Here is a 22,282-nt window from a genome sequence, read left to right as displayed (position 1 = left end):
ATTAAACATACAGTTAATTAATGAGCAAATACAAACATTTATTCCTCAAAACAAAAGGTGTTCGATAGATAATTAATCGAAGAAATTTATGACTTACAGTTATTAAATAAATCCAATCAATCTGGTCGTAACAAATTTGAAATATTAACGCGCACTGAAACTGACACAAAAACATTCGGTGGTAGCTTCAGGACACTTCACTTGTTGGTGAACTGAACTTGATGTCAAAATCTGGTGTGTTGAATTTAATTTAAATAAAATTGGTGGCTTTCCGGATGATAGAACACTTTTAATGAAAAGGAAACCTTAAAAATAAGGCTTCACTATGCAATAATTTGCTTGGTCGACTCACATAGGTACTAACGTCCGATAACGGACGCTTTCAAAAACTTGCCACTTTACGATGTAATAATTTAAACCTTTTATTAAGATTGCTTAACTTCTTTTGCCTTTTCACAATACCTACTGACAAATTACAGACTGACTTGCGGTAAAGAAAAGTCTACCGTTGCGAATGAAAAAGCAATGAAACCACCGTCTTCTCTTATCTCTAGTATTTAACGGAACTCAACTTCCACCATAAAACAAACTCCTTCCGCATGAATGTTGAAATAAATCACCAATCATAATTACATTAAATAGACGCCAGCCACAACGGAAAGCACCAAACGTCCCCACTTTTGCGCATAAAATGCACATTTCTCTAAACACCTGCATTCTTTTAACAGCGATAAAACATGTGCATTGTCGCTTGATTACACACTTCTTATCGCAAACGACCAGATGTAACCAAGTTAGGTGGCCAGGAGAAGGAGAGTTTGACGGAGAAGATTACAAATGGTTTCCAAAGGAGGTCAGAAAAAAGAAGTAAGGGTAGCAATTTTGTTCGAAAAGAAGTTGGACCAAAACATTACGAAAATAATACCAGAAAGTGGCCGAGTAATATCGATTAAAGTGATAAGTTGGCCGGTAGACACCCTTATAATTCAAGTGCACCTACCCATATCAGACGCCGAGGAAGAAGATGTGGAAAAACATATGATGGTGATGATTTGGATTGGGGAAGACAAATGAAAGAGGTGAAAAGCTTGTTGGATTTTGTGAAGCGTAAACCTAAGGATAGCTAATACTTGCTTTGAACATCGCAAACGGAGACTCTACACGGGCAAGAGTTCAGGGGACAGGTCATGCAGGCCAGAACATATCTCTGGGCAGATGCTGACACAGATCACAATATACTTGCAAAGGATTTAAGAAGCATGCTTAATCATTTAGGAAAAAAAGCAGCATTAGGAAGTGGGACTTAGGAATGTTCAAAACAGATGCGTCACAAAGATATTCTTTGAGTATCATGAAGGGCTTGGAAAAGTAACCACCAAGTTCAGACATGAAGGAAGAATGGTGCAACATCAAGTAGTAACAAATGTTTTGAAAGAACGGAGAAGAGAAGGTAAGATGGAAAATGAGTTGCAGTATAAGACGATAATAAAGGACCAGATATTATGAGGTGTGAAGCAAAAAGAGCAATTAATGATCGCATGGGTAAGAAAGCGATTGGTTGTGATGGTATCCATGCAGTGGTTCTGTAGGCATTAGACCAATGTGATATACCCAGACTTTCCAAATTTGTAAATATAATATACAGGGTGTATCTTTTCGAGCGATAAAACTTTTCCCTACGCGATTCCGCCTCGGATTCCGCATTATTTTTTGAGTAAAAAACTTGTTTATTTTGTATTTGTCCTGTTTCTTTATAAATTAATTCATAACCTGACCATTATAATTTGATTTTGGGATTACTTCAGTAAAGAGAATTTTATGGTATTTAAAATGATGTGTCACTCGATGGGGGGTGCGTATCAAAATCTTAAAGTGGGGGTAGCTGAGGGTGCGGGTAGTGTATACAGATTGAAACATAAAATTACTTAATGGTTCTCACTCGTAAAGTTTTGTCCTAGGTATGGGAAATAGTTTTGCGGCGACTTTCTATAGCAGTTAGGGAAAGATTAATTTATCAACAAAACTGGCTTAATTAAATACGGAATAACATTTAATAACTGTAGTAAATTATTATATAAAAGACGTTTAAAGTCCAATTACACAATTTACTACGATGAGGCGTGAGAAGCTGGAATTTGGCAATGTGTACTACTACCTACCATTAATTAGTATTTTTTACCGTAAATTCTGAATTGTTTAAATTGTTTTTCCGCGCGTAGTAGTGTTTATAGCGGTGCCTATGCCCATAACCGAAAACGTCATTAACGTATACACATCTCGTCCTTCCCTCGTTTCAAAAACAAAAAAGGAAGTTGAAGGCCTTTAACGTTATTGGAACAATACGCGCACGACCACCATTGTCTTATCATTCTAATATTACTTTTATTAACTAAATTAACGGTAGTTTCCAATTTTAAATCGCCGGTAGGTGATTTACACGGTTCATCATTGAAAACTTTAAGTAGCGGTAAAGAAATTTTTGTTGTACCTAATTGTAAAGGCGTTATAAATGAGACGGAAAAACAAAAAAAGGCAATAAAAAAGGAGTAATAATATAGATCTGCCGCGTCGGTATCATAATGCACATTCCCTCATGAATAGATAATATACAGTTAATCATTCGACACAATCGAACTTTTAACGAAAGTTTATTGGGTCCAATATAAACTTTCATGATCGTTTTTTATAATGTTAAACCTTAGCAATTTGAAGTTAGCAAGATGTTTCAAGATCGTCAACAATAATAAAACCATAAAACCTTGGTGACTTTTAAGTATTTATTGTTGTAAATTATGAAAATCAAAAGTGATTTTTTGATTAACTGAGGCTTTCACTGCAAAGGTATCCTCGAATTTTAAACTATTGCGATGAGCAAGGCTCACATGCTCTAAAATCAATCAATTAACTCATTTCTATCCTACAACCATAATTTTTTAGCGCAGACCTTAAGAAATAAAAAATGCCCCATTGTTTGCGTTTTGTCCGTCCGTTCGCCCGGGAATTGTCCTAGAGTCCTGGAATTTTTTGCAATATGTAGCGCATGCCTTGTAGGTGTGGCATCGCAGTTGGTTGTTTTAGAGATAGGTACTTGAGGTAACTAAAGACGTAATTAAACTTTTTGAAAATGTCCAGAGCAAGAAAGTAAAATTTCTACAAACCGGTAACGGGACAGAGTGCGTGAATAGAGATTTTGGCAGGTATAAGAGCTTGGGATTTCTTGTCGCTTGACAATTACTTGTAACTCGAAGCAGAGCGATATATCGGAGATAAAAATCGAACTTTGTTGGACATGGCGAGGTGTTTACTAATTCAAGGGGGGATTTCCATGTAATTTTGAGCGGAAGCTGTCAACACAGCGAACTATATACGAAATCGTTGCCCAACGAAGAGTTTTGGTAGAAGTGGTACGAAGCGATGGCAGATGAAATAAACTCCATTATAAGAAACGATACCTGGAAATTATTTAACCGTCCTCCAGGAAGTCATATCGTTTTGAGGAAACACGTGGTGAGCTGGACTGTTCCCTGTTTAGACTGGCAAGAAAAGTGTCGCGAGAATTCTTCTGCGAGTTCTGCCAAATGAACTCGCAATGCTATTTACACTTGTGAGTTGTGACGGTAGTGTCAGACAGCAAATCGCGCGAGTTTTCTTGCTAGTCTAAAGGCACCATTAGTTTCGGAGTTAAAACAAAATCCTGTGCATTATTCGCAAATTTTACACCGTCGTCACTAAGCTCTTCACTCTTCAGTTATCTCAGGATCTTGCAAAAAAAAGTATGTTTATGGTTTGATCATACGTACATCAATACCATAAATCATGTCAAAAGGTTTCCCGTTATGATTACGGGTATTATTAACAACGGATGTATTTAATTACACTTCTATTAATTATCATTTGTTTAATACTGGATTAATCAGCATATTCTCTGATTAAGACGTTTCGATTTTTGCATTCGATTTGATCATTTCTTGGGGTTTGTAATATTAATTTGGTACATAAATCATAAATAAATAAAGTAGGTTGTTCATAGCAAGGTTAAAGGTCTGAGTATGATTTCGAGAGATTATTAAAGATTAAAGTTGTGTGTTTAACTTTCTCCATTACTTTATGGATTATCTTGACGTCAAAGAATTTCCATATCAGTTCAATAACGTTATGTAATACGATTATAATCGTTCGTTAATAAAACATAGGTCTGGTGGCTTGTTATTTTTTGCTACGTTGTAAATAAATTATTGTTATCTAAATTAATTTATGACATTTACAAAAAATATGTTAAATATTTTGATGTTAATTTTCAGGTGGTGTTAAGTAAGAGCGTTTGATGTATGAGGTTGGTAAATGGTATAAGATATTTATGAGTGATAAGCCAAAATTTGCAAATTGTGTTTAAATGACGATAACATCTTGGTAACCTATAAGTTCAGTTATTTATTGCTCTAAGAAGTTCGTTGGGAGCGGTATCCGAATTTTCTGTGAACTGACAATTAATATTATTAGTTTATAATGCGGTTGGTATTCAGTAGATAATGTTGCAAAATCACAAGTTAAAGAAAGTGAAAGATGTTATATTCAAATTACGTTTCTGGTCTGTGGACTATTATTATATATGAACCTAACCCTTAGTTATTTCAACTAGTGCCAACGTGGTATGGGTTAGTTTCGATTTACTAGGTTTCTTCATCGTATGTCCTCAATTAATCGATCCTTTAATTTAAAATAGCGTTCTGTACAGTAATTGAGGTTTTTAAATTTTATAATTGAGTAATGCTTGTAGTATTTCGTATTGATTGAATTTGAATTGGTCAATTACAAACTGTCAGTAAGTTCATTTTTAAGTACTTCGTACACGGGAGAAGGAACTTTGTTTAAAAAGTGGCACGAATCGTTCTATGCTATTTTGGAGTAAGATAAGATTCTGAAAACGAAATGAACATGTGACACCCCAATTTGAATGTTATTTATGTACGCGTATCTATATACAGACATCGCTTTTGGAAATATACCTTGGACTACCTCCCAAATCTTGCCGATCTGAATTTATTATTATCTGACTGGATTTCTGAAAAGTTGTTACTTATTGAGATCATTTTAGGCAAAATATTATCAGCTATGTACGACTTCCGGAAGCGGAAGTTGGCTTACACATCGTTACTTCAGATGGCATTCCATAATGTTTATTAACGATGCAAAATTGGGAATAAATTTGATATAATAGATTATTATATCACTACTAGATGAAACCCAAATAACAACGATCCTACAATCCTAACCCAATTGCGAATGTAAACCATTCTGGGACACACAGAGATGCATAAAAAAATGTTTAGTAGCATTTTTTATTACGAATACAAGGATGTATGGCACAAAAATCAGCAACTGCTGGTTTCAACAGGATGGTGCACCCGTCCACAACGCCCTAATCGTGCGAGAATAACTATCGGACAAATTTTCCATTTTCTAGGAAACTTATCCGCTGGGTATTGAAACAGTTTAGAACTTTTGCTTTTCGTGTTAAAAAATTCTACTCAATTCAGTATGTATTTGTTTACGGGCCATATAAAAAAATAAAGTTGATGAGGTTTCTCCGAAACAAAACGTTGTATTAAAAATCTCTCAACGGTGTCTTGTAGAATGTAGAGCTCAAAAAATGACAATGAAAAAGTGTTTCTTTATTTTTTGTATCTGTTCAAATAACACCAGACAAAAATAAAAACGAAATCGGCAAATTTTGATTTTTCGGGCTTATCTTCGGAAGTAATCGGAATTTTCCGGATCTCTTTAAAACACGATACTAACTCTTTATTTGCGCAACTTTTCCCTAATTTGTCCATCGTCGTATCTATGATTTCCAAAATCCCCACATAGTCCAGGCTAAATAGCTCTAAAATAATTTATTTTAAAAAAAAATTAGTTACCGGGCGAAACCGGGTTTTTCAGGCAGGTGAAATGAATAGAAATTGGGAAAAATAATTAAAACAGCTGAATTTTTCCGCGGGTGAAATCCCGGGGGTTGAAAGGGGTGGAAAGTGGTGTTTTGCAAATTGAAACATAGACAATATCATTATCGAACAAGGACACAAAAACATTTAATGTATCAAAGGTTACTCCCACAAAATAAACGAATTATTATGTATAAGCGGATGCAATTTTGGAGCAGGGAAGGGTTCACTATTATGTACACTTAAAAGGTGATGTGTGGACCTTGTAAACAATATCAAACAAGGAAATAAACATACTTGGAGTTCTATATAATGACATCCCTCGTTATAAACGAATCGTTATATAAAGTTGAGTTTTCATTTCAAAAAACCTGTATATCTTGAAACGGTAAAGGACTTTATGTGCATTTAAAGGGTGGCTTATAGACCCTGTAATAAAAATTAAACAAGGAAACAAAAACATTCGAAATTACAGCACTTGCAGACGAATAGTTATGTAAAAGCGATTTTTAGACAAAAATTATAAGCCACAATACTGTTATGTGCACTTAAAGGGGAGCTTGTGAATCCTACAAAAAAATCAAACATGGAACCACCACCCTCTTCGGCGTGAAAAATCCAAAAAAAATCCTCTGTAAATATAAACTTAAAGATACGGAGAGGGAACCTAGGAAATTTTAAGCAGGCAGGCGTATTCTGTTATCTACATCCAAAAATTAAAACTTCTTTAATTAATTTCCCAGCTTCTGCTCATCATAAAAATCGTAGACATATGCCAAAATGTCAATTAATTAAGTGCGCTACTAATAAAACCACTCGCAATAGAATCGGATGATGTTAATTAAATTAGCTACTGTTGCTTACATTCACTTAAATGGTCCAGCTGAAATTTTACCATTACCATACTAAATTACCTACCTATCTCACAATAGACGAAAAAAGGTGCACACCACACCTCCAATGGTGCTTGTTTTAGAGCGTATTTTTCAAAATAGGAAAAGTATCTAACTATTGTGGAGACACTTGGTCCGTTCTCAATCATACATTTTACCAGAGAGTGCCATGGATTTAAAATTTGGGTAGAAGAGGACTTATGCTAATGGTTCATGCACGACCAAATATCTTCGTGCGTCTGTTCTGCCAGACCTGTGAAGCTAATTCATTATGTTTCGGACATTTCAATAAAACTAGGAACTAGGAAAATGTACTTTGTCATATTTTAATGTTTACAGATTCAAATACATTCACTTACACGAAATTTGACAAATAAAATTCATTTGGTTAAACTTCCGACTAAAAAAATTGTTTTTATGCATTATTGGGCCATTCGTTTCGCTTCATAGTTTGTTAAAGAATTGGTCATTAGTCCTCCAAATTGTTTGGTTTGACTGTTTATGAATTCAAAACAATTTAATTCGCCTCAAATTAATTTCATAGATCTCAATGAATCTGTTGCCTGTTTTGCTTCGTAGGGATGTTACAAAAGTAAATTTGATACAATTCAATTTCTTGTTCGTCCATTTGTTGCGTCGTATTATGAAACCCGTTCGCATTTTTTTATGTTTTTCCATATTGAATCGTGAAAAGAGAAAAAAAAGTGTTGTTTAATGATCTGTATTGTATATCTACTCGAAAAAAAGATGAAAGTAGCGGTTTGTCGTTTTGCAATTTGTTAAAGTCAAAGTTACATTAGCGAAAATGGTAAGCGTAGCGAACCAAGAATAATTAAGAACATGTGCTTCGCGCACATCTATAAATGGTCATTAACCAATTAATCACGTTACAAATAGTTATTGGTGATTAGGCCTTTTAAATGCCCGGTCATTAAGTAAGTATGCGAATTAGCTTAGTGTTTTAATTATCCTCTATTAATTATCGGCCTCAGAAGTGGTTGACCGAAAAGGTGTTTCGGAGCGTTGTATCACCGAAAGATCTTTGTGTGTGAATTTATAAAATCTGTCGTGGTCAACATCGGCAACGATAGCATTGACCTGCTGAAAGGGATATCCTCTAACTGTATCGTGAGCCGTATTCTTGTAAATCCTATCAGCTGCTTTAGATGTAACGTTTGTCACGATTTTATGTAACTTTTTTTTCTTTCCTAGTTACTCAATACCTAACAGATAAATTTTTAACATAAAACTACACTGTACTGATATGTCATGGGAAAAGTTGAGATCTATATCGTATATAATTTCCTGAAGAAAATGCGCTCTCTCCCAAACCGACAATCATGAGTTTGTTTTAATTATGATCTGATGAAATTACTATGAGAAGATAGTTATTTCATTTGCAACGAATTACTTTTGTTTTCATTCAAATAATTACGTCACGATGACACTCGTTCATCAACATATAAGGTAATATGTTACCTTTTACTATTTTTATGTAAGAGCACCTGTGATTTTACTTTTCCTTCAAAACATTTATGTCAGTTGCTTATGAAGGATGCACAATGTGTATCCATTCTAAGTCACGTTTGACTACATTCGCAGCGTGCAATTGCGTATTCTCCGATGTATTAAGAATATTCTGAACTATATAGTCATTTTTTCAAATTTTTTTTCTTTTGAATAGCATCCCCCAGCTACGTTTAGCGGACAAAGACAATACAGTGTAAAGGTAATTTAAAATATTCCTTGAACAAAAGAACTTGCCAACTGGCGCAGCTTATCATTTATTTTCATACATACATACATGGAAGCTGTTGTAAATGTTTATCCGCATTGGACGAATGGGCGATTTTTGATACTTACACCATTCCATTAAAAAAATTCTGATATATTAAAGAAATGGAGTCTAGCAGCCACCCCCTCTTGCACTTGGTCATTTGTATATAAGATTTTATCTGATAGCTCGCTCTTCAGGTTAATGTTTCTACCGGTTTAATCCAATTACATTTGGGATATCCTTTTGGCGCAAGTTAACCTTAGTATTCCCATGTTTTTCACACTAAGAATTAAGAATTTGAAATATGCACTGCTGACTTGTGAAATTTGATGCTGGCCTACCACCGGAAATTTTTATGCGACAACCCGACCTATCTTTCATATTTGACCATATTTATAATTTGTTTAGTTCACGTCACCAACACTATGAAGAAGGTCATTATTTACGCAATTCATGCAAAATCAATATAAGTGACTAATAGAGTCTCTTGCTCTGGAATTTTTCCTGTAAAACATGGAATAGTATATTAAGATACAAGTGTATAATCAAGTCTTTAAAGCACGCGCAACGAGTTTAAGGGCACGACGCAGTGCCTTTAACGTTGCAAGTGCTTTAAAGACCAATTATACACGTGTATCTTATAGTATTTTTTATTATACCTGCAGTATGATTTAAAAATAGGAAATACAATGAAGTCATATTGAAGTTATACTCAAATATACATGTCTAATTAAGTGGGCTGGGTGTTCGTAATTTCACGATTGCCATGGAAATGTCACTTGACGTTGCTTATAAAAATCATCGTCTTTGTGAATTAAACGATTTCCGTTGAAAAAGATAATACACCGTCCATTAAATCGATTGTTGTAAAATCTAAACAAACGTTGGTAGGTGTAAAATCCAACTCCAGTAAAGCCTATTATAAAGAATATGAAAAGTTGTTTCCATGGATGAATAGGAAGTTAACAATAAGCCAATAGAAATGTTCTGGTGCATTCATTCAAAACTTTAGCAAAGTGGAACAGATTTGGAAGCCTAAATTACGAGGATTTTTTATTTCATAAGAGGATTTTTTATTTCATCCAGATGACAGTTTCAAAAGTCATGCTTGAAGTATCGTTACTTAGCAACTTTAAAGCACGTGTGTTTTAAAGGCCCTTTTTCGCAGGCATTTGAGTGTTTAAAACGGAGATTGTGATTCAGGTATAATAAAAACTATATTATTTATAATATGGAAGTAAGGTGAATACGTATAAAATCCCGGAGGTGATAATGCAATGGCATAGGGACACGAAGTGAATTATTATTATTTTCCGGAAATCACCATGAAACCATCATGTTTATACCTGATGCTTCACATTAGAAAATTTTAGTTTCCATGACAGTGGTAGTAACTCTTTTCCTGCCTCCTATCACTTTACCAGTCTCCTTTTCCTATCGTCTGACGACAGATGACAATTAAATTTTTACGGAATACAAAAAGAACGAACTAAGTATATTGAAAATTGTAAGGTCCCTGATCGACAAAGGACGAACAGAGAAACGGGCTTCGTTGGAAAATGCGCTAAAAAGTATAAAACCGAGTATATGAAAGCCTAATATTCCTGGGGATACAAAAATTTCGCCTATCGGAACATCGAAATAGAACCCAATAAGTCATGTATGTGTAACTTCATGTTTAGTTCAACGAGACCACTTTTCTTTTAAACTCGTCAAAGATTTTTCTGGGGCCCTTAGGAAATTACCCAGGGTTAGCTTGATCAAGTAAATTTTACTGATTTCTAAGAGATTCTTTGTGCATTTTTACAGATTTTTTAAGAGCTCAAATAAGATATTCTTTACTATTACTCTAACCACCAAGTTATTCTTCATTGATTGATACATTGATTATCAGAAACAGAAAGGTTTGGCGTTTTGTTACACCCAAATTAAAAAAAAAACGTTTAAAAATCATCTTAAAAACCTCTGGATAAGAATCTCCATAGAATCTCTTAGGACACCTTATGTCTCTGTGACGTATCTCAGGGCAAGTTCTAAACAGAATCTGCTGTGAATCAATACACATCCAATGAAGTATATTTTTGCATTATATATATTTAGAAACATTTCCAAGAGACCTATATAGGGTTACCAGTCACAACACCATACAATAAATTGTGGCGAAAGTTTTAAAATTCTTAAAGACAGTGAATGGAAACAACATTCAACAATGTAATTTTTGGCCTAATACCCATTAATAATAATAATAACTTTATTAGATCATAAACCAGAGTAATGTGGCATTGATCAAGTCAGTAAAAAGAACATAATTTTAGTATGTATATAACAAACATGTACAGGATTGCCAAATAAATTAACGGATACATGTACTTAATGTTATAGATATATAAACCAAAAAGTGAACAAAAACTTTAAGGCAGAATGCTTCAAATTCTCCCAGGGAATAGAAACAGTTATTTATTATAACGCTTTTTAGCTCTCGCTTAAATTTAACAGCTGTTTCGCAAATTTTTACGCTTGCTGGGAGTTTGTAAAAAAGACAAATCCCTGTATTAAAGGGCGATTTTTTGCAATGTGAACGTGAACTTCCATGCCATACTCTGAAGTTGGTTATAACTTGACATTCAAAAATCTGTTGTTTAAAAACATTTCGAATTAAATGACACATTATTATGGCCACAGTATGAATATTTCATATCGTCTTCAATTTTTTTTTAACATGAAAGCCTTTTGAGAGAACAACGCTTTGAGTCACATATTTATCTGATTTAAAAACAGTGTTCGTCACCCCGGGTTGGAAATTAAAATTTGTGAACCCACTTATCACTCTGTCAATGTTAGCAATGGATAAGATAAGATGAACAAACGATGCTGCTTTTCTGAAAGATAAAAATACTTCCGGATCATCTTTAAACATCTGTAATCTAACTGAAATGATTCTCCATATTTCCGCATTATTTGTGTTTTGTTTCTTTTTTTTGGTAAACTCGTGGTAAGTCATAATCTGAAATAATAAGGAAAATTGACTGCAGAAACCATAATTCTCTTCACCTTATGCCACACAGCAAAACTTTTGCTTTTCATTTCTTTACAATTTCCCCATAATCATTTTGCCCATTTCGGATTAACACAATTCAATACTATATTTGTAAGTCGCGCGTAATTAATTACCTCTTTTTTCAGGGCCAAGTCCTTGGTCCATCATGGCATGATGAATGACGCTTCCTAGGATATTAAGTAGACGCCTCCGTGGTGTAGGTAAGTTAACTAAATTGATTTGAGAACGTTGCGAAGGTCAATACCGTTGTAAACTACATGACTAATAATCATCAAGTAAAATTTTGTGGAATAAAAACAAGCCACAGTAGGAAATCTACTTTGTGTTACAGTTTCACATTTCAAGTCTATAAACCAAGGTTGATTAAATTATTATTCTTAAAACCCTCCGGGCAAAATTACGGCAAGGACTTTCTTATTATTGTACAGTTCTTTGAAGTCATTACGTAAATAAATCTTATATTTAGTTTAATCATAGACATAAAACTGTATATAAATTATTGATTTGTTAATAGCGTTTTATTACGATTAGTGTATATTTTATTGTAAGCGAAGCTTAATTTAATGTTATTGGTCAATTGCCTTAATTCACTGTTGGTAAAAAAAACTTGTTGACGGCAGAATCCAAGTAGAAAATTGACGTAGTATAGTATTTCCCCTCAGGTGGAATCGGTTAAACGTGAAGTTCGATCTAATTGTACCAATTTTATTTCAGGTTATGAGATGAGATAAACCAACGCGAAACGGTTCGAATGTAAATCAATTAGCTTTATTTATGACACAAAGGAATTAACTGTAGTAATACACGCAAAAGGGAAGCCATATTTTTTTCAAAAAAAGGTGCAAAGTTGATAAATTCAGGGCAAAATCGTACCATAAGAGGTGGGGTGAATTAACTTCTTTACGCGTTATCTGGGATTCATATAAGGGTTAATTGAACCCACGCTTCGCAAACCGTGCAATTAGGGACACTGCATGGGTTAAAAATAAGGGGTTTTGAAACGGAAGTTACATATGTTCTACTTTAGTTTAAGAGTTTTGCTTATGTAAAACAGAAAACCTGAATTATTAACGTTCTAAAATAAAATTTGAATAGGCCTTTCCCTACTTACTTTCTTTGATGACAAACAGATTTACTGTATATAAATTTATTTCCGCTAGGCGGTTATTCTATTTTTCCCGCTAATTATTCATTTTTTCTTTGGAAGATATATATGTTAATTACAGACCATAGTGTGAATTTTCTAACAATGCGTCATATACGGATCTCACCGCAAATCAAATAATTTCCTTGTTGATGAATTGTAAAACGCAGTTAACATTAGTCGATCATTAATATCGCCATTTGCTCACAATGATTCTTCCTACAAAAGCAAGGAACAAAAACGTTATCACTCATAGAGGTATGTCTTGATCTCAGTTTAATGGTGTATTCTTTAAAACGCGTTTTTTTGGAATTTTCTACATTTTCGTCAGTTGATTTATTCTTAAAAATTAATACACCTTCAAACCAGGGATGCAATCGCAGTAGTAAACACAATTGGAGAAAGATACATAGAAAGAGGACGAACTGTAAGTCTGTGCAGTACATCTGAAAAAGGATTGTGCGAAATACAAAAAACTGGTACAAGGGTTCTTCTTTTCTGCGCCACATTTAGAATGATGGAAGTAACAAGTTTACGATGTTGCAAGATATTTTCCAAAATTTTGTCGTAATTGCCAATGGCAAATTTAATGTAGACTTAAGACAGTTTTTTAAAATATAACTCTCTAGTTCTAGAAGTTCCTTGAATAGCAGAGTAATTTTTAATACTTTCGTATAATCTAGATCAATTCGTTCCACCCTCGCATTACGCATACAATTAAAGGCGAAATGCAATTTTTGGGATATTTGCAGCTATGAATCGGTCACCATTTTGGTTTGTGCGACGGTGGTCATCGTAACTTTCGACGTGCATATTCACGGTCCTCATCTACAAAACCTATGGATACGACATCTCGCAGACTCTTTGAATAAGTAGAAAATGATCTTTTGACTTGTCCCTGATTTTGGTTTGTGTGAGACACGAGACCTACACCTAAACAATAAATTCATCACTTCCTTCAGATAGTTTACATCAAGTAATTACAATTGAAATTACCTACTATTTGTATTTCATTTGCACTAAGAGTATTCTCATTAACGTCTACGACCCACTTAATTTATGTGAATCCAATTAGTATTGTTCGTTTTGTTTGGTAATAAAACTGACTTTGAATTTCTCACTATACATTTTACCGAAAGAAACGAGGAAACTATTTATTACTTTTGTTCGGGATTGAGTAATGCCGTTGACTTTAACATGTCTAATTGCTCGAACGCACTAAATTAAACAGAACTTATGTAAACTACAGTTCGAGGTCTAATAATAAAACAAGATACGAAGTATCGCATACGATTTTCAGTAGGGGAATTTTTTACCACTCACATCGTATTCGGAAACCAGACTTTTATAATCCGGCTCATTTCCAATTGAACTCCTAAAAATCGATTGGTGAAGGTTTGACATCTTTTCATTAGATCATTAGATGTATCAATAAATGTAAAAAATGTGTAAACGCCAAATCTTGAGGGCGCGAGTGCTTTTTTTGGGTTTTCCGCGCTACAGCTAAATTTAGAGCTTCATAAAAAGGAAACCACCGAACCAAATCAATTTTAGTACGTTGCTAATTGAATGTTCCCTAACAGGCGTTCTGAATTTTAATTACTTTATTGAGACTGCCACAGTTTCTTTTATAAAACATCGTGATTTCCGAAATGCCGCACAAACATTTAACTTGCACGACTATCTGCACTTTAACAATGAGATTAACAACATTTGAAAAATCATCAATGCGGTTTTTTTTTCTAAAGCAAATGTTTAAATTAAATTTTAACACAGTGTCTGGATCAATTCGTAGTACCTAATTCTTTCGGCAGAATTGAGTAGAGAATGTATTGGCTCCTACGACTTTAACTGAAGCAACGGAGCGATTCCATTAAATTAAAAATTATATTACAAAGCGCACTAAAAATACTCCTAAAAATTGCATCTTGTGATGGATATCTGTGCCTCGTCTAAGTCGAAAACGAAAAGAAACAGTAAGAGACAGACCTTCGCCAATCCATTTCTACAAGTTCAAGGACCATGAGTAGTACTCTCAAATTTTTAAATGTACGCCAATACTGTAATTTACATAATTCCTCCGGTCATGAAAATACGAAACAATTATACTTGAAGTTTTGAAAATGGAAGTATACCTAGAGTACATACAAGATAAACTACTGCTGATTTCCATGATTCTCCAATCTCGGAACAAAAGCTTCTAAGAGCATTCTCTTCAAATTCTAACACACACTTTAAATGTTTAAAAGGTATAAGTGGTAATATTTATAACCAAACATTCAAAATTTGTAAGATACCAAACCAAACCTGATGCTTACAATGGTGTAACTTTCTACCAAACAATCTGTGGACTGTATATAACAATTTGCAATTGGAGGAAAACTTTTACTTTGGATGTTGAGGTTTGGGTCTAATTGCACCGTACTAAGGGAAAAGTTGTTAGCATTCTACAATTGTATGACACTCTGAAACTCAGTTTTAACCGTCGGGTGTGTATAACAATGTCTTAGGAATTGGCAACCTTGAAGGCTTTTAGATTTTCAGAATTTTGCAAGACGTAAAGAAGCTGACAACATTAACAACACTCGGGAAGTTTCGATATCTGAAAACAACCATTTTTTTAACATATAAAATCACTACATATTGAACGATTCAAATATGAAGATAGTTTTTGTTTTCGAGTTTATTTATTGCTGACAGGTCGTTCGTACTGTAAGAACACCGGTAATGAATCGTGTTGGTGTGTACAGTCAACTACAAGACAAGCTTTTCCTTTTACAACGAACTCACCACAATTGTCTCACTCACTTGCATCTTTAAATACCGGAATATTATTTATTTTAAACAAATCTCGTCTCCATGTTTGACCATTTAAGGAGAATGCATATCACGCCGATCTGAACTTTCTTAAAATGCATAAGAAGGAATTTCAAAGATTGTAGCGATTTTCAATAATAATGCGGCAAGAGTGGCTGCTTTTTGCTACGCGTTCGACGTGGACAGTCATTGTCAATGCTAGGAATTTCCCATTTACATGATAAAGTGATGTGGGAATCTGGGAAACTGCATAATTAGATAACAGTATTTTCCTATACACTACAACCACTTTTTTACACTGCCATTAAAGTCTTAACCACACATCACGTCTATACGACATGTAGAATTGGTACGTAAATCTAATACAACGGTATATACCATAATTTATTAGCGAATTAGATAATTTGACTAATTAGGTCTATTTTTATAGCCCGAACGGTAATTGTAAGTCAGTCATATAATTTTTAAATTGCACAATATGGACGTCCTAATTATGGTCGCGATATTGCTGCACGTTATACAAGGTACTGCACATCTTTTTAACGGTAGCTTTGTAAGCATATGATTTTCAAAGCACTACTAAATTGTATGAAATACTGCAGACCGTAAGTGGTCGTATCGTAAATCAAAGTCATACATTTTTTTCCGATGAAAAAGCTTGTTTTTAGTGTCATTATTTATACTGAATGCGTTTGGGACATTTATTGTAAGATTATTATTGCGAATTTTTTGGCATAACTACACGCAGGTAGAATTTGCTTCCTAATTAGCAAAAGACAATTTGCAGAAGACATTCGCTAGAGTCTATTAAAATATCTATAAGAATATTTATTAGTAACTTAGCACATTAACGAGTAACGACTAAAAGCAACGTGTATGCAATAACATTAAATTAAAAGGCTTTAAAATTTTTGAGCACAAGGCTCATTAAACTTATTTAATTTGCATATCGACTTGGACTGCTTCCTCTATAATACAAAAGTATTATCTATTGGTATATTATAACCCCAACTTTAAAGTTCATACTGATACGTATTTCAAAATATTGTTCTCGCCACAATTTAAAATATTTATATTTTATACGTTATAATTCGACTTTTTTCGTCTTATTATACATTTTGGAAATTGACAGCGTATTAGCGTATCAATTTCCTAGATCAAAATTTTAAAAATATATCTCGAAGAGGAAAAAAGCAAATGCTTTTTCCCATAAGAACATTACCCATGGTTATTTGACTATTATCTATTTGGGTTCTTATACGTAAATTGTCAGGGAACGAAGGAGAAGGGAAGACAAAGACTGGACTGAACAGGTTCGTAAGAGAGTGTGCACAAAAAGAATGTGGAAGGTCAAAAGCTGCAAAATTTTTAGCTTCCTAGCGCAATTTTATAAAGTTATTCGAAAGTTTTTAAGCAAGCATTTTTGCCTAGAATAGATATCAGTTTCAGGGAATGAATTATTGAGGGTTAAACTGCATACGCGAGACGAATTGGGGTGTAGTCGAGGGCGTAGCAGCCCTTTCTTTTGTGAGCTGCGACTACCATTTCCGTAATCTTGTATTTCACTCAATGTTACTTAATTAACAGGGTGTGCCATTTATCATGAGACAGTCGATTATTGCGGAAAGGAGCGGGAATATAAAAATTATAAAATATAAAATTCTACATTGGAAAACTTTCGTGTGAAATGTTTTTTTGAAGATACTCTCCTAAAATCGCTATTTTTCATTTGGCTAGGAAGCTGCTCTGTTAAGAATTTGGCACATTTTTGAAGTGTATCTAAAATCTTTTATGATATTGGGTGGAATTTGCCTGGGGCAAGTAGTTTTAGGAGTAAACTCTGGCATGTGGAACTACCGTGAAAGAATTTATTAGAGCGAGTCAACCTGTCCCTTGGAGAAGAACTTCACAAGAGCGGATATACCGAGGGTAAATGTTCTGGAGTCAAAATAAAGCTGGGTTTGAATAATCCTGAAGCCAAATTCTGTAGACTGTCACCCACTCTTTCTACCAAACGTTAAACGACCTCAGAATTTTACTGTATTGTACCATCACTTTTAATGAAAACTCAATTTGAGACAGGCAGTTATTTCAAAGACGAGATTTCTTAAGGTTAGTCCGTTGAGGTGACGTGAATGCCATATTGAGCATGTTCCTGGCGAGAGAGTAAAGCGGCGAATATTCCAAGAGCGACGTATCAGAGGCGAAATGAATATGAAGTCAGTTACACAAGTGTGTAAGAAAAAGCAACCTGACTTTCAGTTTTTCAATCGTCATGCTCCGAAATCTAACACACTGTTTCTTTAATATCCATTTTCATCCCATTTAGTTGAACTTTATTGGTATACACTGTTGAGAAAAAGTTCTAGTTGAGAGGAACCTGAGAATAGTGTGATGTGAACGTGACGGAATCTTAAAAGGAACTTGTAAGTAACTTATAAAGTAAAGTGGGGGGGGGGGGGGATTTGTGGAGATCTGGGAACGGACCTGAAAAGAAAGTTGCTAGAAACGTGAAATGCAACTCGGGAAAGAGTAACTTGGGAAGAATTTTAAGGGAAATTGGTCGAAACTTTCCGGGGGTTGCGTACGATCTTGAAGCAAACTATGCAGAAATAGACGTGAAAAGGCGTTCATGACGCAGGGAACATATAAGAAGGAAGACTTGACGATAATTTGAGAGAATGTCATGGGAACTTGGCTTAAGGAGAAATTAAAAAAGGTCAGAATTTATTAATGGAAGAGTTGACTTGATTTTTGTGAGTCTAGCACTAGCACATTTTGTACAAATACAATAAATATTGCCCGTTACTTTTTTCTTATGGGTGTTGACACTGTGAATAAGGGTGTTGGAAGATGAGTTGCGATGAGGCACTTTGCTTCTTTTATGAAATTTTGTGAGAACCTAGGAGGAATCGGAATTCATAGAACTTAATTTGTTGCTTTTTAGGTAAACAGGCTGGAGCCGTTATAAAGAGACTCTCTTTTCTTATGTGTTATTCATAAATATTTGCATATATCATAATAGTGTTTCTCTAGAAAAATTAATGATTATTTTACGCGTATTTGTTTCTTCAAACGCAAGTTAACTCTTGACATTGATAAAAATAGCTCGTTTAGAAGCACATGGTTTTAAATGCCAATGTCAGTCATGGAATGTAAATGCTTCGTTGATCTCAAAGGATGCATACTTTCGAATTATTGCAGAAAATGTCCATGTTACCCTTTTGTATCCGATACAAGTTGTGTCATTGCAATTGCAGGAAATTTTTGGGAAAAACAGAAAATTGGCGCTAAATCTGAATCTGATTTGAAACACTTATTTGTAATCAGCAAAGGAATCTGGAGGAAATAACAGGACCAATGGTACTTGTAATGTGTAAACATAGCTCACGATGTTGGTGTTTTACGGTACACTTGCATTTAGAATAGCGTTTAAGCGAGCTAATTTGTCTTAAAGTGGGCAAACACTTTTCTCCTTTTAGTGTCATTTGCAAGTACACTTTCCTAGCATGTTCACAAAAGCTATTAGCACGAGCAAATACGATCAGGATCGAAAACCACAAATCAAGGACGTTCACCATTGTTCTAACACAAATTTAATTGCAGTAAAATATTTTAGTTGCATATTACGTTTTATATTACAAGTTCAGCTTACATAGATTTTTAACCTTGATGTGGGAAAAGCGCAATCTGTAACACTATCTTCTAACTGGTAAAAATTTACGTTTTCTTTAACGGCATAGAATGTCCGTAACGTTGGTCGTAACTGTAAAGCTTCACACATCAAAGTGCCGGAAAAAAGCATTTTTTTAATTAGTCGCCATCGCCATTCGAATTTTAGTCGCCATAATTTGCGTTTTTCTCTCATTTTTCACAATGTAGCAATGGGCAGAATAGAGGTAATTAAAAAAATGACCCACTTTTCCATGATTCGACTGATTATATAACACCGAGTCCGTTAATAAGCATAAGCATTAGTTCGAAAACGCGTTTTAGCGGATGTTGCTTATCTTGGTCTACATTTGACTCGAAGCATCTCTGTTACGAAATTATTTTTTTGCATAGAACACCCTGTAAAGCCCAAAGGGACATTAAACTGCGCGACTTTTACTTGGACAGTCACAAGAATTATGAGTGCAGCGATCTGTATTAAATCTTTTTGCGCTTTTATGAGTTGTAAGGAATAATCGATGCACCTTAATTATGTAAATTATAAATGAGAAGGCACCATGTATGGTTTAAAAATTTTTGGGCAGTTCTCGACTGGTAACAGTAAAACAATCATGACTGAATAAAAGGGGGCAAAAAATCTGACACAAATAAGGCAAAATAACCTTGCTTGTTTAGTAGAATTTATCGCACAGGGCTTGTATAGGCTATATTTCCTATTTGTGTAGGTTGATTGGTTTGTATAAATTTGACTTTTAATAGATTTTAAAAATTTGCATAAGTTGACAACAACAGGCTAGGGAAGTGTGTAATTCTGGCAGTTTTTCAAAAGATTATCCGTTGGTTTTCTTTGCCGGTATTATTGTTATTATTGAATGTATTTATCTATTTCGGCGTAGGTGGTAAAGCATATGGCAATACGGAAACGTCTTAAGCTCTTGCTGAACTCTATCCGTTTATCGTAATTTATGATAATCACCTTACTTACCATTACAAAGATGTATCTCCTATGCAAGTACTTAAAGTTGTGCTTATACAGAAATGTTCATCTACACTATGCCGTTAGCACAGTTGAAGTTCAAAAGGCTAGTCTTATTTATTCGGAATAAATTATTCCAATTTTCAAATTTTGATATACGATTTCATTTAGGCGTTTACGGTAAATTTTAAACGCAAAACAATTTCAGGATTAGGCACACCTTTGGCATTTCGAAATTTTCATAATTGAATAATAACAGATAATGATCATAACGAAAACTGAACGGAGACCAGGTGAATTTCCTAGTTAAAGCATCAGCTAGACACGCACTATTTAATTGAAATGTGAATATAATCAATTAATTAACCACACAGAAATGGTTAAATACGTCAATACCTTCATTCTAGACTTTTGTATTAGATTTCTTTAAAGTAAGGTAGCGCCAAGCGAAGGACTTTTCACATCTGCAGCAGAAACAAAGGCATTTTTATAAATTATAAGTAGTCCCACCAAAATGTATAAATTCCTAAACATTTTTCACGGGATATAAATGAATCTAGGAACGATGCGGAATTACAAACTTCCTAAATAAGAATTCTTCATTAATTACACACGGAAATTGTGAGAACGTTTACTTGAATTTATAGCTTGTATTTTTACCGATTTAGAGCTTGAACCGTTTAATCTTTCCCGCAATCATTAAAACGCTCATTAAAATTAAAAATGTTTAAAACGTTTCGATATTTCATGTGGTTTATTGTACCAGGCACTCACGAAAACCACATTGCGCAGAATGTAAAGCACCTAGCCTATGCAAAAATAATGACAATGAATCAATTTTTGAACAAATATTGAAGACTTTTCGGTTCATAATCGAAAATAATTGTGCGAAAATTCAACAATTGCACTCGTAAATGTGCGCTTGGCTTATTTCTAGTAGGTATACCTAACTGGTGCAGGCATATGATTTATGCAAAGTGACTTAATAGTAAAAAAAAAGTAGATAGTTTAATAACCGCTGCTCAGCTCATAGAGAATGATACGCAATTTAACCAAGGTTTTACCCGAGGTATGTATTCCTAATCGTGCGTTGTTTTCAAATGCAGAGATCTGAATAAGTAGACTACTGTGTCATTATATCATTGTTTCTTCTTTTTATTTTGTCCAATTGTTCTTCATAATAATTTATGAAGAATGCCGCCTTTAAAGATTATAGGTATGCTTTGTAGTTCCACGGTGTATTAAGTTCAGGCGAATAATTTCTTGACAATTTTGAATATTACCGATGGAAATGCATTACCGGAGTATCTTACTCCATTTTGTGTACTTTTTTTAACGAATGGGCTATCTTTTGGCCATAAAGTTTACTATCTCGAATTTTTTAATTGTTAAAACATTCTTTGGTATTAACAATAATCATAAATTCATAACGTTTACCCACTATAAGGTGTATATTTAATCATGATTCATAGCTTCCGCTTAGATATTTTTTTCACAGATCACAAAACCCTTCAAACCTTTAGCAGAAGTACATTTAGTCGAAATAATTGAATCATAAGCAAATATTACCTTCTTATTATAGTAACTTAGTGAGTACTGTCCTGAATTCGTTCAATAAAAGTTCCGGTTCAATTTCCATTGAGTGCTTAATTTTATTGCAATTGAAGCTTATTCCAACACAATTTTAACTGCTAGAATAATTTATTACAGTAGCTAAAATGTTATAAATTAAACACTGCTTCCTGATAAAGTTTCTCACCTTTACACCTCACGATGCTGCATTGATGCCTTCAGTGTTAAGTATATCAATTCCAAATACCTACTCATTTTTTTCCAATTTAGTAAGAAACATATACTAGAATCCTGACTGACGAGCTCTTAGATACTTCCGCAATTCTGAAACAACAAGCCCATGGGAGTTCGTCACAGAAGACTTCAATTCCGAATCAGTCACCAAAAGAACCAGTAGGTATAATGGAAGCACTTTTATGAAATCACAAAAC

The 22,282-nt window shown here is 34.1% G+C and overlaps 1 protein-coding gene and 1 long non-coding RNA gene across 2 annotated transcripts in view; both read left to right on the top strand.

The window, feature by feature from the left end:
- Positions 1-11,875, top strand: part of LOC116179956 — a 28,645-nt gene extending 16,770 nt beyond the window's left edge. Inside the window, exon 2 of the long non-coding RNA XR_004147071.1 lies at positions 11,796-11,875. This is a non-coding gene — a long non-coding RNA (uncharacterized LOC116179956). The remainder of the gene's footprint in view (positions 1-11,795) is intronic.
- LOC116162927 overlaps positions 1-22,282 on the top strand; it is a 318,902-nt gene that overhangs the window by 126,139 nt on the left and 170,481 nt on the right. The gene's annotated exons all lie outside the window — the stretch shown is intronic.

Source organism: Photinus pyralis, unplaced genomic scaffold (assembly GCF_008802855.1).
Source record: "Photinus pyralis isolate 1611_PpyrPB1 unplaced genomic scaffold, Ppyr1.3 Ppyr1.4_LG1, whole genome shotgun sequence".
Lineage (NCBI taxonomy): Eukaryota > Metazoa > Arthropoda > Insecta > Coleoptera > Lampyridae > Photinus > Photinus pyralis.
This window is presented reverse-complemented; position numbering and strand designations above follow the sequence as displayed.